Here is a 22,887-nt window from a genome sequence, read left to right as displayed (position 1 = left end):
AAACCATGAAATCATTATTACAACATGCAAGAGAGAGAGAAAGAGGGGAGAGAGAGATACAGCCATTTCTGCTTCTGCTTCTTTTTAAATGCAAGCTCATAAAAATCTACATCTGGGAAACTGGCAATATACATCCATATATTCATAGTAACTAATTAGATACGCTGTGGTAGGTGACAGGCTAAACTAGGCACCAAACATTGGTTCCAGAAAAGGCCAAGCAGGAGGTTTCTCCCATAATGGGAGGACCACCACTGAAAAGGCTTTTCACCTTGTTGCTTCCAGCCAAGCCTCTCTTAGAGGTGGGAATCAGAGGCAGGCCCCAGATCATAGTATCTGGGTATATTGTGGCTGGGAGAGGGATTCCAGCAGGTATTGTGGAAAGAACCCACTGAGAGCTTTATTGGTTAAAGCATTGCAATGTCCTCGCATGAATTTAGAGCAAATTATACATTCTGGGCACCAACCAGAAAATCAACATGTTTGGGTGAGTAATATCCTGTACAATATCTAGTTACTGGGTTTACAATGTAATAACCCACATTCTGGTTGATGTCTTATGTTTCATGAAATAGCCCATGGTGACAAAAGCAGCCAATTTAGCTTTCTGCAGTGGTGCAGAATGACATTATGTTGGAACTCTTGTGGGAAATTGAAAATGGCAGCTCACAAACTGTTAGGAGAGCCCTGGCACCTGTCTGGGGTATGAGGTGCTGACACTGGGCACTGAACGGTTTCACTTTTGCTTAGCTTCAACAGCAGAATCTGGTGCTTCTAAATCATTCACTGAATCTGTCAGGTTTTGAATATGGGCTTTAAAAGGATTTTAGATACCCAGAAAACTCTCTTGATTGTTCTGCCATGCGACAGCAAATGGATAGTCTTTCTTGATGCACCTGCTGCGCCAACGGAGTCCTCTTTTCCTTGAACAATCAAATGCAAGTTCTGATACTTTTTCAACCTTTGATCAGGAGAGGGATGTTTTTTCTGTTTTAGCTTGTCTTGTTTTATTTGGATATTTTATACGTGTTTATATCGTTCAATCTAACATAACCCTTCCAGATGGGGTCAGTTAACCTTCTAAATTGTTAAAACATATGATCTGGCCTGGGCAACTTCTTCTTCCTTCTCTTTCTCCTCCTATATTTTTATTTTATACTGATAATTTTAATTTTGTATTTGTAAATCAATGTATTTTTTTGTATTTTTATATTTAATGGTAATTTATTATGTACTATTGTATTTCAATGTATTTTATCATGTTGTAAGCCGCCCCGAGGTTTCGGCAAGGGGCGGCATAGAAATGTTATAATAATAATAAATAATAATAATAAATATGTTAGAATATACATGAGGAATTTGGCAGAACAGCTGCTTCTCTTGCCTCTTTCTGGCCATGTGCTGCATGCCCCTTTTCACATTGCCTATACGCCCTGCCCTTCCAAACAACTGTACCAGTCCGTTGCAGCAAAACAATTATGGCCTAAGCATTCATGGACTAGAGCCCCTTTCATCCAAGGTATGATGTGCTGTCCTCATTTGCCTGATGTATACTTGGTTAGTCGGGCAGAAATGGCAATGAAGTGCATACTGTACAGTCTGTGACAATTTTGTGAAAAGCTTACGTGTGTACAAAACAAGTACTGTGATACTGTGTTGTTATTTCCCCAGAACAATATGCAAAACGAGATCTTATGAGTTGTTTCAGCACCCAATGACTAGTCCAGGCTCACTGTTAAGTGTTCACCTATAACCCATGATTTTATTGCTAGCTACTGGCATAAAATGCAATTCAATCCAGGGTCAGAGAACAATGTCTGCCTTTCATGTAAGGTATGTAGAAAAGACTGCCTCAAGATGCAGAGGAAATTATGATAGGCATGTCATTAAAAGGTGGTTTTTTTACATCCATTATAGAGCTGTAAGCCAATCCATTTTTGTCTGGAGATGTCAATAAATGATTTTGCCTGTATTTGGAGTGATTTATTTAGTGAAGGGGTAGTTGGAAGTCTTGGGCACTTGCTAAGCACACTGATATTTTGCTCATGGCACCTGCAACAGAGAGTGGAAACTGGGCAAATTCATCTCCACGATGCGGAATATAAGGCAACTGGCCCTAACAAAGACAACTGTGCTTCACAAAGTCAATTTTAGTAGGTATATCAATATATTTAACTGTGTAAACTTCGTGGAGAGGAGAAGATAAGCTGTCTTGAGAGTTGATGACAACAGCATCAGCGAATGGCAGCTGATCGCCTGGATTTCAGTCAGGAGTATTTTTCAGTCCTACCTGGAAATAGAAGGACCTGAACCTGGGACTGATTTAAAACTTGCATTCCATATACTTTAAAATTTATGTGATATTTGAAATGTTCACAAAATATGAATTTCTGCTTGCTTTTATTTCACTTTGTCTGTAATCCAAGACAAAGAATAGCCACATTCTCTGTTCTACAAAATTGTCACAACCAGCTAGATCACTGGTTGTGACAAATCACTTCCAATGCACCCTTAAAACTGTGTTACATCTTTGGAAACTGGCCTCTAACATTTTCATCTAATTTGTATATCAAGCAATGAGAAGAAAGTTTGAGGAGGTCTTTCCCTTTTCTTCTCCTTCCTTAAAGATATCTTACTATTCCACATTGTGATTTATCCAACTATACAAATGTTCCACATTCTGAGACATCCAGAAATGCTCTCTTACAGCAATGGATTACAGTTCCATTTCAATAAGATTGAAATCTTATTTCTAATATTATGACCATTAATAGCGTTGTCATATTTTTATTAATAAAAGCATAAATATATTCTGAAAAAAGAACAGTCCAAAATGTAACTATTAGGGTTATAGGAGATCAGAAAACCATAATTTTAAACTATTTTTGGGATAGGATTTGGGACTGCGGGTAGCTCCTAAAAAGTTCAGACCACCACCAGAGTAGATATTTTGCCCATGGTTACTGTCATATATACAGTCTCCCCTGTAAATATATAGACCTGTAGACCTAGAATACACAACAACGACCTCTTCTGTCATCTCCCCATGGCATGAATCCTTCCTCTACTGTTCACCTCCACATCTGTAAATTAAAGATAACCCTCTTTCTGTTAAAAATGAGTTGGCATCTCTGCCTGAAGAACAGTGCATGGCAACAAAAATATTTACTAAATCAGATGTTTAAAAGGCCACAACCCTTCTTCCCTAAAAGGATGGTTTGATTTTCTCTCTGCATAAGACAACTTGTTGAACTTCAAACCAAAAGTGTTTGTTTTGTCCAGTTCCTATAGCAAGTATTAATATTTACCAATTTCATAAGTGTTCCTGAGCTTTATAACATAAAGATTAAAGCACTCAGATTAATTACATGGACTTCACAACTGTACAAAATTATGCATGGTATGCAGAAAGCAGACAGGAAGGATTTTTTTCTCCCTCCCTCATAATACTAGAAACTGGGGTTATCCCATAAAGTTGATTGGTGAGAGATAAAGACAGATACAAAGAAGTACTTCACACAGTGCATACTAAAATTATGGGAATGTACTGCCACAAGATGTAATTATGAGCACCAATTTGGATGGCTTATAAGGGGATTAGACAAATTCATGGATGTCAAGGATGTAATTGACTACTAGTTCAGATGACTAGATGTACTGTATTATGAGAGGCATCATGCCTAGCTGCATCACTTGCTGAGGAAAATGTGTATGCAAGGGGTTTTGCACTCTAGTCTTATTTGTGAGTTTCCCACAAGCACTTACCTAACCATGATGTCAACAGGACACTGGATTCTATGGACCCTCGGTCCAAGCCAGCAGAGTGCTTCTGTTCATTCCTCTTCCTCAGGCTAAATGCATTCATGGCCTTTGCTGGCACATATACCAAAATAAAGTGGAATATCCTTCACATATATGCAATGTCCTTCTTTTTAAATATCCATATACATGAACTACACCTGGATGTCAAATGTCCTAGTATGTTGATTATAAATTATGGTCTTTAGTTCCTATCCTTCTCAGACTATTTATTTACCTTGGGTAATGAACATGAGCGCACAATATTTGTTTTTGTAGAAACAAAAACCTTACTTGTTGGCTGTCGTTTCTGCTATCCGGGTGATATTACTATGCAGGAAAATATGCAACAGATAAACTGTTAGTCAAAACTGGAGAATGGTAGTTCTGTTAACTTGCAGTTAAATAGTTGAAGCAGACATAAGTTTCATGTTGTTCAGTCCAACTCTCAATGGCTGGACTTATGCTAAAAGGGCAACAAGAGAAGCTCTGTAGGTAGACATTGCTCTGCAGTGGAGAAAACCAAGAAGACTAAGGGAGAATAAAATGATGTCAACATTACTGTAAAAGAAGAATTTTCAAAAATGCTACAACTGAAAAAAAGCCTTAGGTTTGGCCAAGAAAGATAATCCAGTATCTCCAGAACCATGATTTTGTCCAGAATAAATGTATACATCTGGAAGAGAATCTTGGTTATGTTTCGAATGCTCAATGTTGCATTCAGAACTATTCAGTAGCATAGTTTTATTTGGATTAAAAAATAGATCATGCAATGATCAAAATGTAGATGAGGCAAAGCGAAGACACTGCAAGCACTGCAGGGCATAGACTAAAAGTTCAAAATGGTCTCAATAACATAGAGAATTCTTGGCAGACGTGAACAAATGAAATTAAACAAATAAACAGGAGTTATACATAAGAACCAACATATGGAAGTAATTGGATAGGAAAAAAGACCAAAGGGTTACAGTGGAGAATAAACTGAACCAGAACCGGTAATATTATCCAAGGGCTACTTTGATTATAGTACTAATGTTCTGTTATAGCACTACTGAACTCAGCCCTTGTATCACCTCTTTTGGAAGAAACAATCACATTCAGTGCAATTGCAGGAATTACTTTGCTTGTCTTTATGCACTTCTCGGCTTTCTTTAAACTTTCTCAGGGCGTGTAGTCATGTGGTCTGTGATCATCATCATGTGATCTGCATATATTGGACTGTGGTGTTTCCTTCTTCCTGGTTAAAAAGCAATCCATAAAATGCCAATCTGCAAGGACATGTATGTGGCCTTCTCTGCTTTTTCAGATATTTCTGTCAAGCTGTTTAACAGCTTGAGAACTGCTTAAGCTTCCCTTTCTTACCAGTGCCCCTTTTACGTTCTTAGATGAACAGCAAAAACAACAATGGTTCTGTTGTTATATGCTTCAACATGAAATTGCTTATAAAAGTTATACCTATTGAGCTAATGGCACAGAAGAGAAAGATTAAAGCTATCACCAGCAATCTGACTGAGTCTACAGATGTTGACTTTTTCTTGATAATGTAGCACTTAGATATTTAGATTCCACTGTGAGGATACAGATGAACCCTCCCACTCCCAGAATACATTAAATACAAGGCAAGGGTTTACAGAACTATGCAGGCTATCCTTGTCTGCATAAAGAAGAATGTCTGCACATATATAATGGAAAAGCACCTTCATACAAAGAAGATTCCTGCTTGGTCAGCAGGTGTGTGTGTGTGTGTGTGTGTGTGTGTAATCCTCTGTGTGTAAAGCCGTATATGCAGAGACCTCTTTCTGACAAACATCAAATGGACAAATACCTACTCCACGTGTTTCCAAGCCCATCTGCATGTTCATTCAAGACATCAGGGCTTACGTGTTTCCCTCTAAGGAAGGGCCTGGATCCTTGCATCCCAATCCAGTCATCCTGGGGTTCCTGAGATGGCCATCCCTCTTCCTCTGGCTCTGGTCTTTTCCCCTGACCATGAATCATTTGGCGGTTTCCTGGCACTTGTGAAATTGTAGGATGTGGTTTCATCCACATATAAAATGGAGCAGATTTATATGTGGTTTCATCTTTTCAGTGTGTCCTATGAATGACTTTTCTTCCTTGAATAATTAACAGAGCATTAAAAATAAAACATTTTATTAAGAACCTGCTTAGACACTGGTCTTCCTATGGAGAAATGCTATTTGTTGTGAAATATCAGTGGCAGTCTTGATGCTCTCTCCAGAAGATGTAGGGTCTATGTAACTGTGCCAAGACTCTTTCTTTAAACACACTGTATTTAATTCAAAGTTATATTTTTTCTTAGGCTTAGCTGCTTCAAATGCAAGATTTTATGTGTCCTTGGAAAGAAATTCAAAAAGGAGGCCTTGGGCTGACTTCTTGTGATTTTAAAAAAACTGTTTGACAAGGTGACTTTTCCCCATTCAAGTCCATGCTATTACAAATGATTGACATTATCCCTAGTTTTGCAAGTTTTCACAAAGGAGAGATTTAAAAATTGATGTACATTAAATATGAGTGGTTATTACACTGAAAATAGAAGAGGCGGCATTATATATTTCAATTAATTTCCTAGAATATTAAACCAATCAGACATGTTCTTCACTCCAGGCAACAAAATAATTTTGGGTGTCGGCAAAATTGATCTCTGTTAATCTACACAGAGGTCAAATATTTCTGGAACTGGAAAAAACAGAAACAGCAGAAAGATAGTTTGGGACAAGATGATAAATGTTACCAAATACTTTACTTCTTGTTTTGGCTACCTATGGATGCTTTACTATTTCCATATTACTGAGTTTTTCTAGGTAGCAGCCCTGTCCACATTTGCATTTCGATAAATCCTTTTAAAAATTGGAAGAAAGCATGTTTGACTCTGAGCTGCACAACAGCCTTAAGAATCAAAGTCTAGCTGTCCCTAACTTGAGGGAGAAAGATAAATGTTTTATTACAATATTGTATTTATTTCATAAGGATATGCATGCACATTTTGGTGGGGCTCTGAGATCCAAGTGGGTTTCTGTGCAAGTCACAGGCTGTCCAGTTCGCTCTGTGTGGGCTCTGTGTATCTCTGTGTGAACCAGTTTGTGCAAGGAAATAACCTGTGAGAAACATTGCCTCATAATTAAGAGGAGAAGGCAGTCTAATTACACACATTAACTCACATGCAAAAGAGCCACTGTTTTGAAGTGTGTGTTTTGAGTTCAGTGTAAATTATGAATAATTCAAGCAATACTTTATTGTTTTATTTTATTGTTTGGTGGATTTCATCCTTTGCTTGTTCTTCTTGCCAAGAATCTAGTGGCTGGATTTTGTGCTCCCACCCCCATTGCCTTTCCCTTTGTGTCATGTTAGTCAGATTGGAGTCCTGTGGGCAGAGACTACCTCATTTTCTACCATTGTAAGCCATTCTAGGAGCATTTTTGGCTCAAAAATGAGATTAGAATGCTATAAACATATAAATAACAAAGTGATGTCTGAAAAAGAGAATGAAAGTTTTTGTTCACTATTTTGTTGAATGTTTCCACTAGCTTCAATATCTTTCACTTCTTTTCACTTTAACATTAAAATTTAGGAATTATGCTATCATCATACTGTCATCCTATTAGGAAGTATACTATCATCCCATTTCTAACTTTGGCCTTCTCTGAATTTCTGTTTGGATTAGGAAGATGTATGCGTTTAAATTTATAGTTATTTCTGTTGCAAAGCTTACCAAATGTTCTTCACTTCCAAGATTCCTTCCAGAAGCCCAAAGTGTTATTTATAAGCATTTATAACTAAAGTCTTTCTTCCATTTTTCCCCTACCAAAAAATAAAATAAAATCTTGCATATATCGGAAGAATATGCTTTGAAGTAATCCAAGGAAGAAAAAACATGGAACCCACCTGGAACCAGTTTGGCCAAATAGGCACTACACTCTTATCCAGGTAGGTCTCAGTGATATATACCAGGACAACACTCCCTTCCAATAATTGAAAGACACACACAAACATATGAGAGAGAGAGAGAGAGAGAGAGAGAGAGAGAGAGAGAGAGAGAGAGAGATTTTGATGGCTATTGACCTTGTGCTTATGAATGCCACTTTCTAACTATAAGATTCTCTGATAATAAATCTACATTGCCAGAACATATTTCAAATGCCTGACACCATTGCAATGTTTATAATAGTGTTTATTCGTTGATGTCATCCAGGATTTTAGATCCCATTGTTTGGAATCTTGGCCGGCATCACAGAATCAACACTATCTAGAAGGCTCCTTTCCTGCCCATGTGGGAATAGGTTGGAATGTGTTCTTGGAAAATAAACCAAGAAGTACTTTTGTGAAATGGAATAGTGATGTAAAACTGCCCAGGATGCCATAACTTGGCAGTATGACTCCTGCTTAATATGTGGAAGGTTCCAAATTCAATCCTTGCCATTTCTAGGAAGGGCTGGTTAAGATGCCTGGAAAGCTGCTGCTAGTCAGTCTAGATTTTGGGACTACGATGTGATCTCCAAGGGTTCCAATGTGCCTCTTTCTTGGGGTCCTCCAGGATCCCTGTCTGTCCCATTTTTGTTTTATTTCTTAAGATTGTATTTCTTAAGACTGGAAGACAGGCATATTGCAAAGTGCTGCCCTTCAGTGTTTGGGATTCAAAGAGTTGGTTTGTGTTTTATTGTTCAGTCTCGAGTTCTTCCAAGCTACTTTTGTTTTGTTTTGGTTTCAACAGTTACCTTCTGGGAAATTAATGTTCTGTGACTGGGCATGCCCACCAGGGCAGCCATTGTATGATTGGCCAGATGCCCTGTGACAGCCATTTTGTTAGGATAAAATTGCATAAAAATTCCAAATCTTCCAAAAGTTTGGGGATCCCCTGTTGTAGACAGTACTCATAGATCAATGGTCTACTTGAGCATTAAAAAGCATCATTCAAGAGAAGAGAAGAGAAGAGAAGAGAAGAGAAGAGAAGAGAAGAGAAGAGAAGGAAAAAGGAAAACTTAGTTTCAAGTGCAGGCTCATATTTTTGAAGTCGATAGCCATACCTTCCCTCAGCTTCAGCAGTGGCAATATAACTTTGTGGTTTAATAAGAGTCACTTAATCTTAGCACAATGTGACTGATAACTCCTTTTAGCATTCACAAACTAGTCAAAGATTAATCCATGAATGCATAAATCTTGGAACAACCCTACTCACTCATTCCAGTTCATCCACTTAAGCTACAAGTAGTTCTTGTAGCTTATATGACTTCCAAATTCCTTCTGTAAAACAAGGATTAATGCATTCCTTTAATGAATGCTATATGCTATTTTTATTGTTTCAGTACTAAAAATCAATAGTATAATTTAAAGCTTTTTAAAGTGAGCTTATTCCATATGTTAGATATTGTTTCAGGTTTAAACAGGGCTGCCACTCAGCTAAGGAAACTTTCCTTAAGTAATCCGGTGAGTTGCAATTAATTAAGAACATCATAACAGCCATTGTGAACCATACCAAGGGTCCAGTTATGTGTTAAATTCACACAACAGCCAAACTGCTGGCCATGTGAAACCCATGAGTAGGATGTGAATGTAACAGCACTTCCAACCCATGTTCCCCAGCACTTGGCACACTGCTTCTGCTACTGCAGTTAGTGTATAGCCATCATAGCTAAGCACCATTGATAGTTTTACAATGAAATTATTGAATAACCATTAAAAAGCATGGTAAAGTATCCATCCTCAGCCCTTTAGACAGTTTTAAACAAAAGAAGAAAAAAACCAACAGTCTGAATGACAGTTACTCTAATCTGCATGTTTTAGAGACACCTACTGGTCCCTATATGCAAATATTTTATATTTTTTAAAACATCTCATTTATAAAGTCTAGCTGAGCTGTAGTAAGGTGAACTGGACTAAAATGTGGTAAATTCTATCAAAATTTATGAGTTTTTAAAGCTCTCTCATTAAAAATATTTTCATTTTCCAGAATTATTCTTTATTGTTAATTATAAAATATATGTTATACATCCAGAATGATTTGTGGATTTTAAAACTCCCTCCTTTCCATTTTTCCTTTCCCTTCAGTGCCCTCCTACTTTTCAAAGCATGCCAAAGAAAACTCAATAGACAGAGAGGGAGATCAAGTGAAGCAATATTCAGTTTCCACATCAACTGTGCACATTTCAAGCTAAATGGTAAGAAAGTTCCCATCAAATTCAAACAGGAATGACATTGATGAACTGCCATGATAAATTATTTAGCAAAGTTTGTTCTTTAGTCCAGCTGTTAATAAAATAAAGAAATTAAATAATAAAAAACGTTGGATAAAATAAAAATCAGACTAGAGCTAGGTATTTCATACTTTACGTTTTCCTCTTCACATTTCCTTTTTCAAAATCTGATTATTAACATGTATCCATAGCATTATTTTAAAGACTTTGAAGAAAATAAACCTTTGAACATTGCCTAAATTCAAAATGGGCTGGATGCAGGTGAATGCTGAGATAAAATCTATAAAAGATGGAGGTGCTGTCTTTGGCTGGGGAGCTGGAATTCATTCACTTCCAGATATAGTCATGCTTCCCCTGAAATATGAAGTTCATCACTTGGACATGCTGTCCTTCGACTTCCAGGTGGCAGTGGGGATGAGGAATGCGCTTGCACAAATACATTGAGGGTGCAATTTTATGCGTGTTTAGACAAAACAACAGGCCTACAGCTTACAGCATCTGGTCAGCCACAGTGGCTGCGACATGCTGGAAGTTGTGGTAGTTTTTTGTCTAACCATACATAGGATTGCACCTTAATGTATACCAGCTGTGGCCATTACTGAGTCAGTCTGGTCCACACCTTGATTACAACATAGTTATAATATTGCAATGTACCTTTGAAGTGTGCCCAGACACGTCAGTTAGTGAAAAATGCTGGACTTCTTACAGTACTGTCCTCAAATCATCCCAGTACTGAAAAATCTGTATGGGACGTCAGTGGTTTTCCAGGCTCAGTTCATGGGGTTTAAAGTTCAAAACGGGTTTGGACATGGCGATCTGAACAGCCACTTACTCAGTGTGAATCCTTTGGGCTCTTTTGAGGACACCTTCAGTTAGGCACATGGGAAATAGCTTTCTCCTGTGATGCTCAGAAACTTTGGAACATCCTGCCTTTGGAGTTGCAGCTGGTCTCCATGCTTGCTAAGATCATGAAGCAGTTGAAGTCATGTGCTTTTCACTTGTGCTTTTTTTCTTTTCTCTCTCCTTTTTTTGCTTTTGCTATGGTTCATTTTTTAAGTGCTACCAGCTTTTATTTTATTGTTTTCTGCATTTTTATAAACTTCCATAAATGGCTTCAGAAAGGCAGTATAGAAATGCATTCACCAAAAGAAGGAATATGGCAGTAGTGCTATATTAGAAACCCAGGACAGTGGCAATGTGCTGGATGATAGAAGGGGGCAGGGTGTGCTGCACACCCTATGCAATACCCCTGAAACTAGCCTACTGCTTTCAGCAGCCATGGAGGATGCTATCCTGTCCCAAGCCAGCCAGCCCAGCTGGCTTATATGTGTAAGTGTGTGTGGAGGACTATATTGTCCTTCACTTAAGCAATGTCTTGAGCCACCTCTGGGAGTAATTCAGACCTGAGAGGAAAATGCATGAAGAAGACGACAAGGGAAGAAGGAGTTTGTGAACTTGAGGAATCTGCCCTGGACCATAGACCATGGCCTTCCAAATGCTGTTGGACTACAGCTCCCATCCATAAGTATTGGCCATCCTGACTTGGACTGATGAAAGTTGAAATCCAACAGTAACAGACACTGAATTTTTAATCTCAGAAGGTGCAGAAGGAGGCAATAACCTTGGCTGAAGTCTTAGCCTTTAGGCTACCTTTAGCTGAGCAGAATCATCATAATGGCTCAGAGCCAGAGTAGGGACAACATCATAGCTGGGGTGTGGACTTCCTTGTTTTAGTTTGATGAAATGCTTTTCTCTTTTAAGCATCACTGAAGCTGACCTTTTTTATCATTCTTGCTCTTGTTCCTTAACTGTTTAAAATATTACATTTTATTCTCCTTAAACCATTTCAAGAAAATTCTCTTTCTAAGTGAGCATGCATGTGTGTTCAGATTGCTCTCAATAGTTGCTTTAGGGATGATTTCTTTTCCTTTTCCTCCCCCTCATCCCCTAAAGAGATACTTGTAATTAGTCCTTGGAGATGGATTTGCTTAACTGAGATTCATGACCGGGGCACTGCAGCAAAAATGCAGCCCACAAACAAGCCATTTGTTAGTGTCAATTTTCTCCCTTAGCTGCAATATATTGGGGATGCACGCCTGAAAGGTCCACCACATTGTTTAATGCCTTTTTTAAAAGTTTTAAAATAGAAAATTCTGCCAGTTCTCTGTAAGTATAAAGAGATACTACCATGCATTTTCAAAACAGGAAAATGAACATAAAATAAAATAGAAATATATTTCAGTGTTACTTTGTAGCCATTAATAAAACTGTTTGCAGAGCTTATGAAATACAAGAAGTAGGTCAAGTACAAAAACAGGAACCGGCTTTAAAATTGCCATTATAATTCATGTTAGTCACTCATGACTAGCATGTTCCCAAAATATATTTGGGTGAAGTGGAGATTTCTTTGTCTAGTTTCTGCTCATTGATGTTAAAGAGCTTCCCCCTAATTTGTCATATTAATGTTATAATTGCAATGCACTTCAGAAAATGAAAAGGAATGTCTGGGACAGTATTGTAGTTCTGCCAGAGATGCCTTTTGTTGTTTTTGTTTTTTAATCATAAGAAGGAAGGAAGGACGGACGGATGGATGGACGGGGATCATTCCGTGAGGCAGGACCATCAAGGGAAGTCACACTTGGCACTTGCAGCGAGCCACCTGGAGTTGTCCCTCCCCTTGACCACTGCAACCCGCTTCTTCATCTTCTCCAGCCCAGAAAATGGGAGCGCCTCTTTGCTCCTTCCAGCCTTCTCCTCTCAAAACGTATTGGACTGCAACTGGCTAGGGAACTGCAATCCAACACATTTAGAGGGTGCCGCATTGGGAAGTGCTGGCTGACTGGCTTTCCATCTGTCAAACAAGCAACAGGTATCAATCAATGAAAAGAAGAATAAAAAGCCATGGCTGACCTGCTCTACAAGAATATTGGAGGAATTGAAACTAGGTGATGCAATTGACTGCTGGAACATACTTCTAATGTTGACTCCTATGGGAAAAATCAGAAACAGAAGCACATGAACAGACTTCTGCTCAAACAATGGGGCTTTGCCATCCTCTTCCCCACCTGAAGGTTTCTGTGTCTCAAAAAACAATTTGGTCTAGGAGGGCTCCCAATCTTTGGAACAGGTTTTCAAGGCATGTGGAGAGGAATTTTTTTTCTGTGCTGCTGGCAAAAGGATTTACTATTTTTTCCCAACATTTATTACTCACTCTATAGCTAAGAGCTCACAGGGCAACATACAGTAAAAACAAACATAAAATACATATACTGAAACAGAACGATAATAAATCCATCAAAAGAAGCAGAAGCTAAGAAAATATCAGAAAATATAAAGAAATAGTTTCTTAAATGACAGCATTACAAGGCATGCACAAAATCAGGCATTAAAAGGTCTGGAAGAATAATTTTTAAAAGTCTGAAAAGATAACAAAATTGTTGCCAAATGGATCTCCCTGGGGTGGGTATTCCATAACTGGGGTGCTACTGCAGTAACTGAAAATTTCGCTAATTATTACTTTCTTTGGTCCCTCTCTTTGTTTACCTGTACTGAAGATTACCTATACGGAAGTTTAAATCTTCAAAGCAGGGAACCATCTTATACATTGTAAAGCAGGAGCACTCAGCCTACTGACAACAGAAGTATAGGGGACCCCACCTGTGTATCTGAGATAATGGCATATTTTCCCTGGTTAGTGCTAGTGCTAGCTAGAGAGCTTTGCCTTCCAGTCTTGCACTAACAAGGGATAGTCTTCCTTTGTCTCATCAGATTGGACCCAAGGCAAAGTTTCTCTTGCTAGTGCTAGTTCATTTCTCATCAGAGATAAGGGAAGGGTTTCTCTTACGTATGCAAGTGCTGGTGCTAGCAAGGGAAACTCTTGTTGGTGGTATTGGGGAGATTTTGACTGAATTCACTCATTATGACAAGCCACCCTGCATGGTTTCCACAGTGCATATTTTTTAGCCTGGATGTGCCTGACAGACATCCAAGTGGTTTCTGCACTAGCATGGTTTCCGTTCTGCTTGTTCTGTCTTCCCACTGTTGGCATGTATCCCATCAGCCAGCAGTTCTGAAATTCAATCCCATGCTGGATAGCTGGAGCAGCTCCTGCATCAGCTGCCACTCTTTCTTGGGTACTCAGTGGTAGCTGCATGCCAGGACTGTGGAAACCATGAGCTGATTACCAGAGAAATCATATAATGGACCATTATTTTCTTTTGTGGTTTCTCAAAAGTGAATGTTCCATGCTGAAATACCACAATGGGGTTCAGATGACATGATGGATGATCTTGCGCAAGAGATCTTTGTGGCTTGATGTGCCATGACCCCACCCCATGTTTCAGGGGTGGATGTATGTGTCTTTGTATCCAAAGATGTGTGTGTGTGTCTCTGTGTGTGTGTATGCAGGGGGTGTATGTGTATAAGGGAGAAAATTGTGTGGATGTGTTTTTGAGACAGTGAAACTATAGAAACATAGGAACAGAGCGAGTCAGAAGGGGTCTCCCTGGCCATCTAGTCTGACCCCCAGCTCCAGCCGGCTCCACTCACAACATGCCCACCATGTGGATGTCTAGCCTATCCTTGAACATCCTCACCGATGGGGCCTCAACCACCTCCTGTGGAAGCCCATTCCATACCCTCGGGGTCCTAACTGTCAGGAAGTACTTCCTGGCATCCACTCTAAATCTTGGTTCCCTGAGCTTGGCTGTGTTGGAGCACGTCCTGCCGACCTCTGCAGGGGAGAACAGGTCTCTACCCACCTCCGTATGACACCCCCTCACATACCTGTATGTTGCCAACAGATCCCCTCTGCATCTCCCCTTCTCCAGGCTGAAAAGACCCAGTTCCCTATGCTTCTGTATATGCAGAGAAGGGGAGTGGGTTGGAAGAAGTGTCTCTGTGTGTGTGCGTGTGCGTGTGTGTGCTGGGCTTCTGTGATGCATGCACACATGTACTGTCCACAGACTCTCATGCAGCATCAGCTACAGCCCTTAAATTCAAAACTGTTGTGTATCTCTGTTCTGCTATAGTGTCACACACACTTAGTAAATTTGTGCTGTTTAATTCAAATTCTTGAAGTATTAGTTGTTGGTTCCTTCATTCCAGCTATAATACATTTAGAACTGAACAATCTCTGCATTGTTGAGCGCAGAAACAAAGAACTGATTATTTGGCATCTGCATCAACATCGCAATAAGGTGTAAATTGCACAAACTGATGGTTTTGATGGCTTAAAAAAGGGGGTTTCAGAAACGTTCCACAGAGGCAGACTGCAAACTGTGGATCTTCTTTGTTTATGAAACACACAGTCTAGTGTTAAAATTGGGTGCCTGGGATACAGCCTAAAAGATTGTTCAATTACATCTTAAATTAGTTCATTCATTCAAGAGCAAGAAAAACAAGCTGACTGGCAGCATGGGGTTGCCTGATGAAGAAATAAGTGAATACAAAAAAAGGCTTTAATCTTCCAACAAGTCTTTTTCCTGAGCCACAATAAGGGATTGATGTTGCATGTTAAACTAATCAATCGGATGAGTTTTGTGGACAAATGTTAATGAATACACAAAAAAGTATACTATTTAACATCAAGCATCAAAAACCCTTTGTGAAGCTAACCATATGGCAGAAAGAATAGATTCTTTTATGTAATTTTAAGCAATCATGACTGCATAATTATTGTTAGAAAGCTTTTTTATGTAAAAGTATTTTCAACATTAAAAGTTATACTCCAGTAGGAAGTCTTTTTTTGCCATCTCCTTGTGAAAATTGCAAGAATATGCATGTCATACATCATAATCACTGCAATCATAAAACATGTAAAACCTTGTGAAAACAATAAAATGGGTTTATATTGTGTATTATATTTGTAGTCAGTTTGGCCACATTTTAGTAAGGCACACACATCTTGCCAAAATATAGGAGTGGGGTTATTTATTTATTTATTTATTTACCCATCTAGCTATTTATTTATTATGAGGCAGTGACAGATTGGACCTTATCACATCTTACCACTGGTTCACTGTAACCTTTGTAGTGGGCATCATTTTATAAGCTATTAATTTTAACTAAATTTAATTCCTACTAATTTCTACCTATATTTTTTAAAACGTTGAAATGGTAGCAGAACTGTGTTGGAATGAAATTGGGTTATGGTGTTATAATACTATACCAGTAACACTAAGTTTAAGAATAAAGGGAGGAATGGATTGCTTCCATTTTAGCAACTTGGTTGGTTTGTTTTTCCTAATAAAATAGTAGAACAGCAATGATACAGGAATTCTATGTGCAAACGCAGAATTTAAAGATGTCATAGCAGCTACAATATTCCTTTCTTCCCCTATTCCTGCATTTCTTAAGTGCAGGCAGACCTGTCTTGGTCAGGACAAGTGCTTTAATTCTCCTGCTCCCCACTGCACTCATGATTAAGCTTGGGTGGAGGTTAATATTTCACCCCTGCAATGTATGGTGCCAGCACAGATCCATTTAGTTTAATAGATCTCTATTTGACAATATACCGTACATGGCAGGCCCAGGGGCTGCTGCATGAATTAGGACTCTGAATGGTGAGACGGTTAAAGGATTTCAATTCTCCAAGATAAGTTTCCAGTCCATATTAGTGTCCTTACATGTATACTATACCAGGAGTGGGCAACAAGTGGCCATGTGCATCTCTCCTGGCCTTTGGCTTGACTGCTCCTCCTGCCACTGCTGAATTTGCCATTGTGGTGATGGCAAAATGAGAGAGAGAGAGAAAGAGAAAAACTGATTGTGCTTGAAAACTAGCTGTGTGATGCCTCTGTACCTTGCTGTCAAGCAGAATTGCCAGTTTTTTGCTGCTGGCTTTCAGTGGCAATGTGATAGTATAGAGGGGCAATGAGAGAGTCCCCAGTGGGATCTTATTTATTTATTTAAAACATTTCTATGCCTCCCGCATCGCAACAAAGCCTTGGGGCAGCTCACAAAGATCTTGGGGGCAATATAGATAGTTCCCAACCCCCCAGAAGTGGTCCAGATCTGCTTTAGAGAAAAAACGAAGTCATATGGAAGCCTCTTACCTGAAAGCTGGTAAAGCTAGTTAAAGGTAAGTGGAAAGAGAAATAGAAGTCTCAGTTCTTGAAGAGGTAGCTATTGTGAGCTAGACCCTTCCCTTCCCTTCCCTTCCCTTCCCTTCCCTTCCCTTCCCTTCCCTTCCCTTCCCTTCCCGTCTAAAATGCCAGACAGTCCTTTACAATGCATATCTTTACTGGCGCTATACAGCTAACAAGCAAATGCAACTCTAAGAACCCTCTAGCAAGCTGAACAATAAGCCTCTGCTCATATAAAGAGTGTTGTATCCAAACTGGGTTAATATGTTAGTAACCTTTTACACATGATAATCTGGCTAAGAGAATCTGGCTATGCCTATTTCAGAAGGGGAAAAATGCCATGGTAACAGGTGAACTGAACAGACTTTGCTATCAAGTCTGAGAAGAAGAAGGACACCCGGGACCAGTTTGCATGTCACGGCATCCTGGCTTGCTTTTTTAGCCCCTTCTGAGCAGGCATGTGCTAACTGATATTTTGAATATACAACCTTGAATGGGGGCTGTCATGCCAAGCAAACCTGATCGCTGTGGCTTAAATCAGGTTAAATACCCCATGGCCCAGGCTGCATGATATAACAACTCCCAATAGGAGGTTTCATATTCAACTTGAATCCAAATGTTCTCTGGCTCATCATGGCTTAAATAGCCCACAGAGCCTAGCATGTCATGTGAACCAGCTCACTTTGTGAAAAACCTGACTAGAAAACAATTTTATTTTCTGGATTTAACAGATTCCTCATAACTATTAATTGGTGCCCTGATCTGCACCTTTTAGCACCAATGTTAACTGTACAGATGCTATTTTCGATTTCTTGTTATATGCCTGAAACTGTAGTCCTATGCATGGTCACTAAACTCCACTGAACCCAGCTGGATAACCCTCTGAGTGAACAAAAGATCAGGCTTTACCTTACTGTGATCTGTTTTCCAATTCTCTGCACAGTGAGAGGATTTAGCACTTACTTGTGCTTGGTTTTCTTTAAAATAAGATCAGAAGAGGCTTATGACGTTTTGTATTAGTGGTGATAATTTACAACTGTAAAGGCTGAGCAAAGGTGGAGGCTCACAGCTTAACACTCCAGCAAACAAGACAGTTCTGTCTCTCCAGCTCCATTCCCAGTCTGTCTCAGACTGAGCTCATCTCCCAAAACAAACAAGCAAACAATGGACTATTTCACACCAGCAATTTGAATTCCCACATTCCTTGAGCAAGGAGGAAGAAGAAAGACATGACCTCTTCTCCAGGATGACTCTTCCCTCACATTCATTGGCCTTTTCCTTAGCCCTTCTGAAAAGCAGTTTTGAAAGCCATCAGCTGATCATTCCAGAACAGAGGGAAGTACTGAGTGAATTTGACAGCACTATGTGCTAGTCCAAGGTTTTGACCCAGGATGCCTCAGACACCCTATACTGATAGAAAATCCATCCACAGAAGCACTGCCTTGGAAGATGAGCCAAGATGTAATCTACCTCAGTCTCCATAAGGCTCCACAAGGTTCCCTAAAGATGTTCTTTTATTGCTAACTTGTCAAAGCAGTCCTTTTAAAACTGATCTCAGTTTGGGCCAAACCACATGGATTTGCCTGATCAATGCATCACATGATTTTCATATAATACAGACAAGAATATGTGATGAAAGGAAGGCCTAGCTTGGTAACCTAGTGTAGCACCTTCTCATCTATGTACCTGCCCATATATTAAGAGCAAGTCCTCTTGGTGGTGCCACATTACCTGGAACTTGTGGCAATGTGGAACTTCCTTCTCACATACTGGCAGTACCAAGTCTTGCAAGCTTTGGGCACCAGCAAAAGCCCTACTTGTTTACCCAGGCTTTTGCTTAGATTCCCTCCTTGTAAAATTTTGTGGAATCATGTGAACTAATCGGTATCTGTTTGTGCTCTCCCTTGTTCAGTACTTGAAGTACTGAAGCTGTCCTATTTTACAATGTTTTGTTCTACTGCTTCTATTGCTTTGGGATTGTTTTATAATGAAAAGTGGATAAGATATTTCTTAAATAAAGACCTAAATTAGGGATATGCATCAGAGTCCAAAGCTCAAAATGAATGGTGCTGCTTTGGTCTTGTTCTTTTTCAGTCCCAAGGTGAAGTGCACTCTCCTTGAAGCTGGTGGAACTGAAGCTTCCCCAGAATGAAGCTTTGTTGCCGACTTGTGTTTTGGATCGATACACCCCTGCAGACTCTATATCTCTAAATAGCATCATTTGGATTTGCCTCTCTAAACGCTGCAGGGATAGGTAGGAGCAAGTGCAGCTGAGTGACAGGCAGAGCCACCTTCTAACCCTACAGGATATTTTATCAAGGGCCACAAGGATTTTCTAAACATCAAATCAGGGTGTGAGGAAAAAGGGGGGAGGGAGTGGGTTGTGGGGGGTTTTAACCATTAAAAAATTAATGGTTTTGTGAGAAATTAACAATTTTCAGCAGCTGAGAAAAGAATGAAAATATGCATGACATACAGAAATACAGTATCAGGTACTATAACTGTAGCCTAATATAGTGCACAATCTAAGAGTATATTAATTTTGCTACACTAGTCATATCTTTGTTCTTTCATCTTGTTCTCAGTCCCCCTCTCTCCCTCCCACCCAAAAGAATATGCATCAGCTGCTAGAGGTGTCCATTGTGTCCTCTGGCTATGCAGAGCTCTTCCTGAGTTGCATTAATAATATTGCTTTTGGCACTGAACAGACTTGAAAGTGGCATGATGGGAATGCAAAACCCATAGAAATTTCCACTTGATCCGAACTCTTACATGGAAATAAATTGTGACTGGGGGAAATGTTTTATGCACTTTGGATTGTGATTCAGTGCCAATGTATTTGGGAGTAGGTCCCATTTATACAAGAACATGAGGGAGGGTGTTACTCATTCTTCAAGGAATAACAGTGTATACATAGGTTAGAGCATTTTGCTTCTTTTTGCTGTGCTGTGGCCTCCTTAAAGTTGTATTTTGAAAAACAAACATGGAAGTAAAAAGGGTGTTAGGTAATTTGTGAAAGTCTTAATCAGATGATCACATGCAATTTCATAAGGCATTTTCTATCCATGTCACTTAAGTGTGCAAATCTTTCCATAAACTGCACTCAGCAGTATAGGTGCAACAAATGAAACTCAGATGTTCATGGGTCTTTTTGGCTAGCTCAGCAACAATACTGACAGTGTAATTCTATGTATGTCTATATACCCCTAGAGAAAAGGGCACAGGATTACAGCCTAATTTACATTTTTCTTCTCATCTAAAGAAGTATCAGGGGTTGGGAAGACAATGTGTAGAACTTTATTATTGCATTTCATTACATTACTAGCCCACCTTTCTTCTGCTTGCAAATAACCTAAGGTGGCTTATAAGGTTCTCCACCTCTCCATTTTATCCACAGAACAGTATGAGATAGGCTGGGCTTAGAGTCTATGACTGGCCCAGTGAGCTTCCACGGCTGAACAGGAATGACAGCCTGGCTGTCCTGGGTTCCAGCCCAAACAGTCTAACTGGCTCTCTCTCTTAACCTTTCCCATCCCCATTCTTTGCTGTCCTTCATGTTAAGCAGAATATGGCAAAAGAACCTTGGGAGGTATAATTCTGATCCCTTGAAGGATCAGGTTAGCAGTTTTAGAGTGCTCCTAGAGCTGATCATGATCCTGGATGGTAGCTGTGGCCAACATTGCCTTCACTCTATCTCAACTTATATACCCTTCTGTTCTAGTTGTGTTCTGCTGCATATCATGTGTGTGAACACACACACAAATATGCATGTATATCTATATCTTTTGCTACTGTTCTAATTATTTTAATAAGGTACTATATCCATTGCAAGTGCACTATCTTAATTGTATGGTTGTGTTCTTAATCCAGAAGGTGCCTTTTGATCTCTCAAAAGCTAAAAGGCAGAAATGCTATAAATAATTCCCTGTGTTTCTGATACAAATGCAGGACAATTCTTGGTTATATAGCAAAAAAGCACCATCCACTCACATGAAGCAGGTATCAGGGTACTCAGAGAAACCCAAGTTTTGCAGATATATGAAGAAAAAAACAAAACAACAGCAGCAACAGCACAACCCCATGTGCAAAGGAACCTGATAGCATTCCATGGAAGACTGAGGGTGCTCAGGGGAAACAGATGGAATGAAATGGAGTAGCATGAGGAAAGCACGGCTTGCTAGCTAGCATTTTACATCACAATATTTTGCATATAGCTCACCATGTGTTTACTCTTCATGAAGTATCAACTATTCGTACATGACTTGGGGTTGGTTTCCATATTACCCAGTGGACTTGTCCTCCATCTGTATGCCAATATGTCCTGCTGAACACTTTTAAATTCAAAGAAGCAACATTTATTTCTCAAGGCCTGTAGACACATAGCAGACTTAAGCTGGAAGACTGCCTTTGGTTGCCTACATGTACTCACCACATGTTTACTGGCATTCTCTTTTACTGCACACCATGCCAAATACTGATGTTCAAGTGGCAGATATATGTCTGCTACTTCAAAAGTGAGTTGGTCATTACTAGCAATTATCTTTGTGGCTTTTAATTCTTCCATCTTTGAAAGGAAACCTCTAATTGAAGAGTTCCAAAGGCCTGGAATGCTTCCAGATGGATGGCTCCTAGAACTACTTAATCATTATGCTCTTCTGCTGTAAGCTACAAGTGGAATTCCAAATGACTTCCAACACATTGGGTGGTATGTTGCTTCTTTTTGTTTTGTTGTGAAGTGTGTACATCTTCCTATGATCCACATGGAGGCAGAATAACCATGTGGGCAAAGTTTGTTACTTCTTTTGGATTCTATCTATGGTAGTAACCTCAGTCCACTCCTCCCCCCAACATTCTGAAATGGTTGTTGTAGCGGCTCCTCCACCCCACTCTCAGAGACATTTTACACTGTGTTTCAAGTTTTAAAAGTTATTTCAGTAAAGTACAATTACGAACATAGCATGACATAAATGAGCACCTGAATGGATGGAAGAATCAGAGAAACACAATCTCCAGTTTTCACTTCAAAGATCAGTTCACACCTCATTTCCATCACCCATGGTAAGCTTTTTGTTGCTGTTGTTCAAATGGGAAAAGTGTGCATCAGGGTTCACATTTTTTTGTAAGTACAAATCCAAATACACACTTTCTCCACTTGAATAAAAGTGTGAAAATATGAATCCCCTCTGCATCCCTCCACTTATCACCAAAATGTGCATTTTTCAATATATGTATTTTCCAAATGCAAGTTCATGAATATGCAAGTATTTCCATCCAAATGCATGCACATTTTCATTCAGGCATTCAAATGGAGCTCATTCTGGGCCAAAATGGATGAACACAAAATTCTTGTATGCTTCCTATAAGAGTTTTGCCATACAGCCAGAAGTAATGTATTTATGTGGAAGTAAGCACCGCTACTATGTCCTGTACAGTTTCTCCCTGCTTGCTAAGCTTGGGGTAATTTGAAAAAGGCCTGAGAGAGGGCAATTGTTTCATTTGCACCGTAGCTTCTTTTTCTTGGCTAGCTCTTGGACTGAAACTTTCTGTTACCCTCAGTCCCTCTACCCCAACTTCCTCAGCACATTAAGCAGCTCCAAATAATAGTCTTTTTACAGATCTTGCACTAGAATAATACACAACCATTTCTGTTCATTGAAGGCCTTTGTCTATACAATGGAGATGGGAGAGTATAGTTTTGTTGCTTGACAATGATGAGAGAGAGAGAGAACTGAGGGATCTCTCTCTCTCTCCTTGCCTTCTCCAAACTTTTCTAGGGCTCAGATCCTTTGAAAGGT

At 39.4% G+C, this 22,887-nt stretch overlaps 1 long non-coding RNA gene across 1 annotated transcript; it reads left to right on the top strand.

Moving 5' to 3' along the window:
* The first annotated feature begins 1,250 nt into the window (after positions 1 to 1,250).
* On the top strand, positions 1,251 to 13,382 carry LOC123029528. The gene is made up of 3 exons (XR_006415931.1): positions 1,251 to 7,743; positions 9,862 to 9,971; positions 12,574 to 13,382. It is a non-coding gene; the product is annotated as an uncharacterized LOC123029528 (long non-coding RNA).
* Positions 13,383 to 22,887: the final 9,505 nt, after the last annotated feature.

Source organism: Varanus komodoensis, unplaced genomic scaffold, assembly GCF_004798865.1.
Source record: "Varanus komodoensis strain SLA01 unplaced genomic scaffold, ASM479886v1 scaffold4, whole genome shotgun sequence".
Classification (NCBI taxonomy): domain Eukaryota; kingdom Metazoa; phylum Chordata; class Lepidosauria; order Squamata; family Varanidae; genus Varanus; species Varanus komodoensis.
The sequence above is the reverse complement of the archived record's forward strand: the minus strand, read 5'-3'. Positions and strand labels throughout refer to the sequence as shown.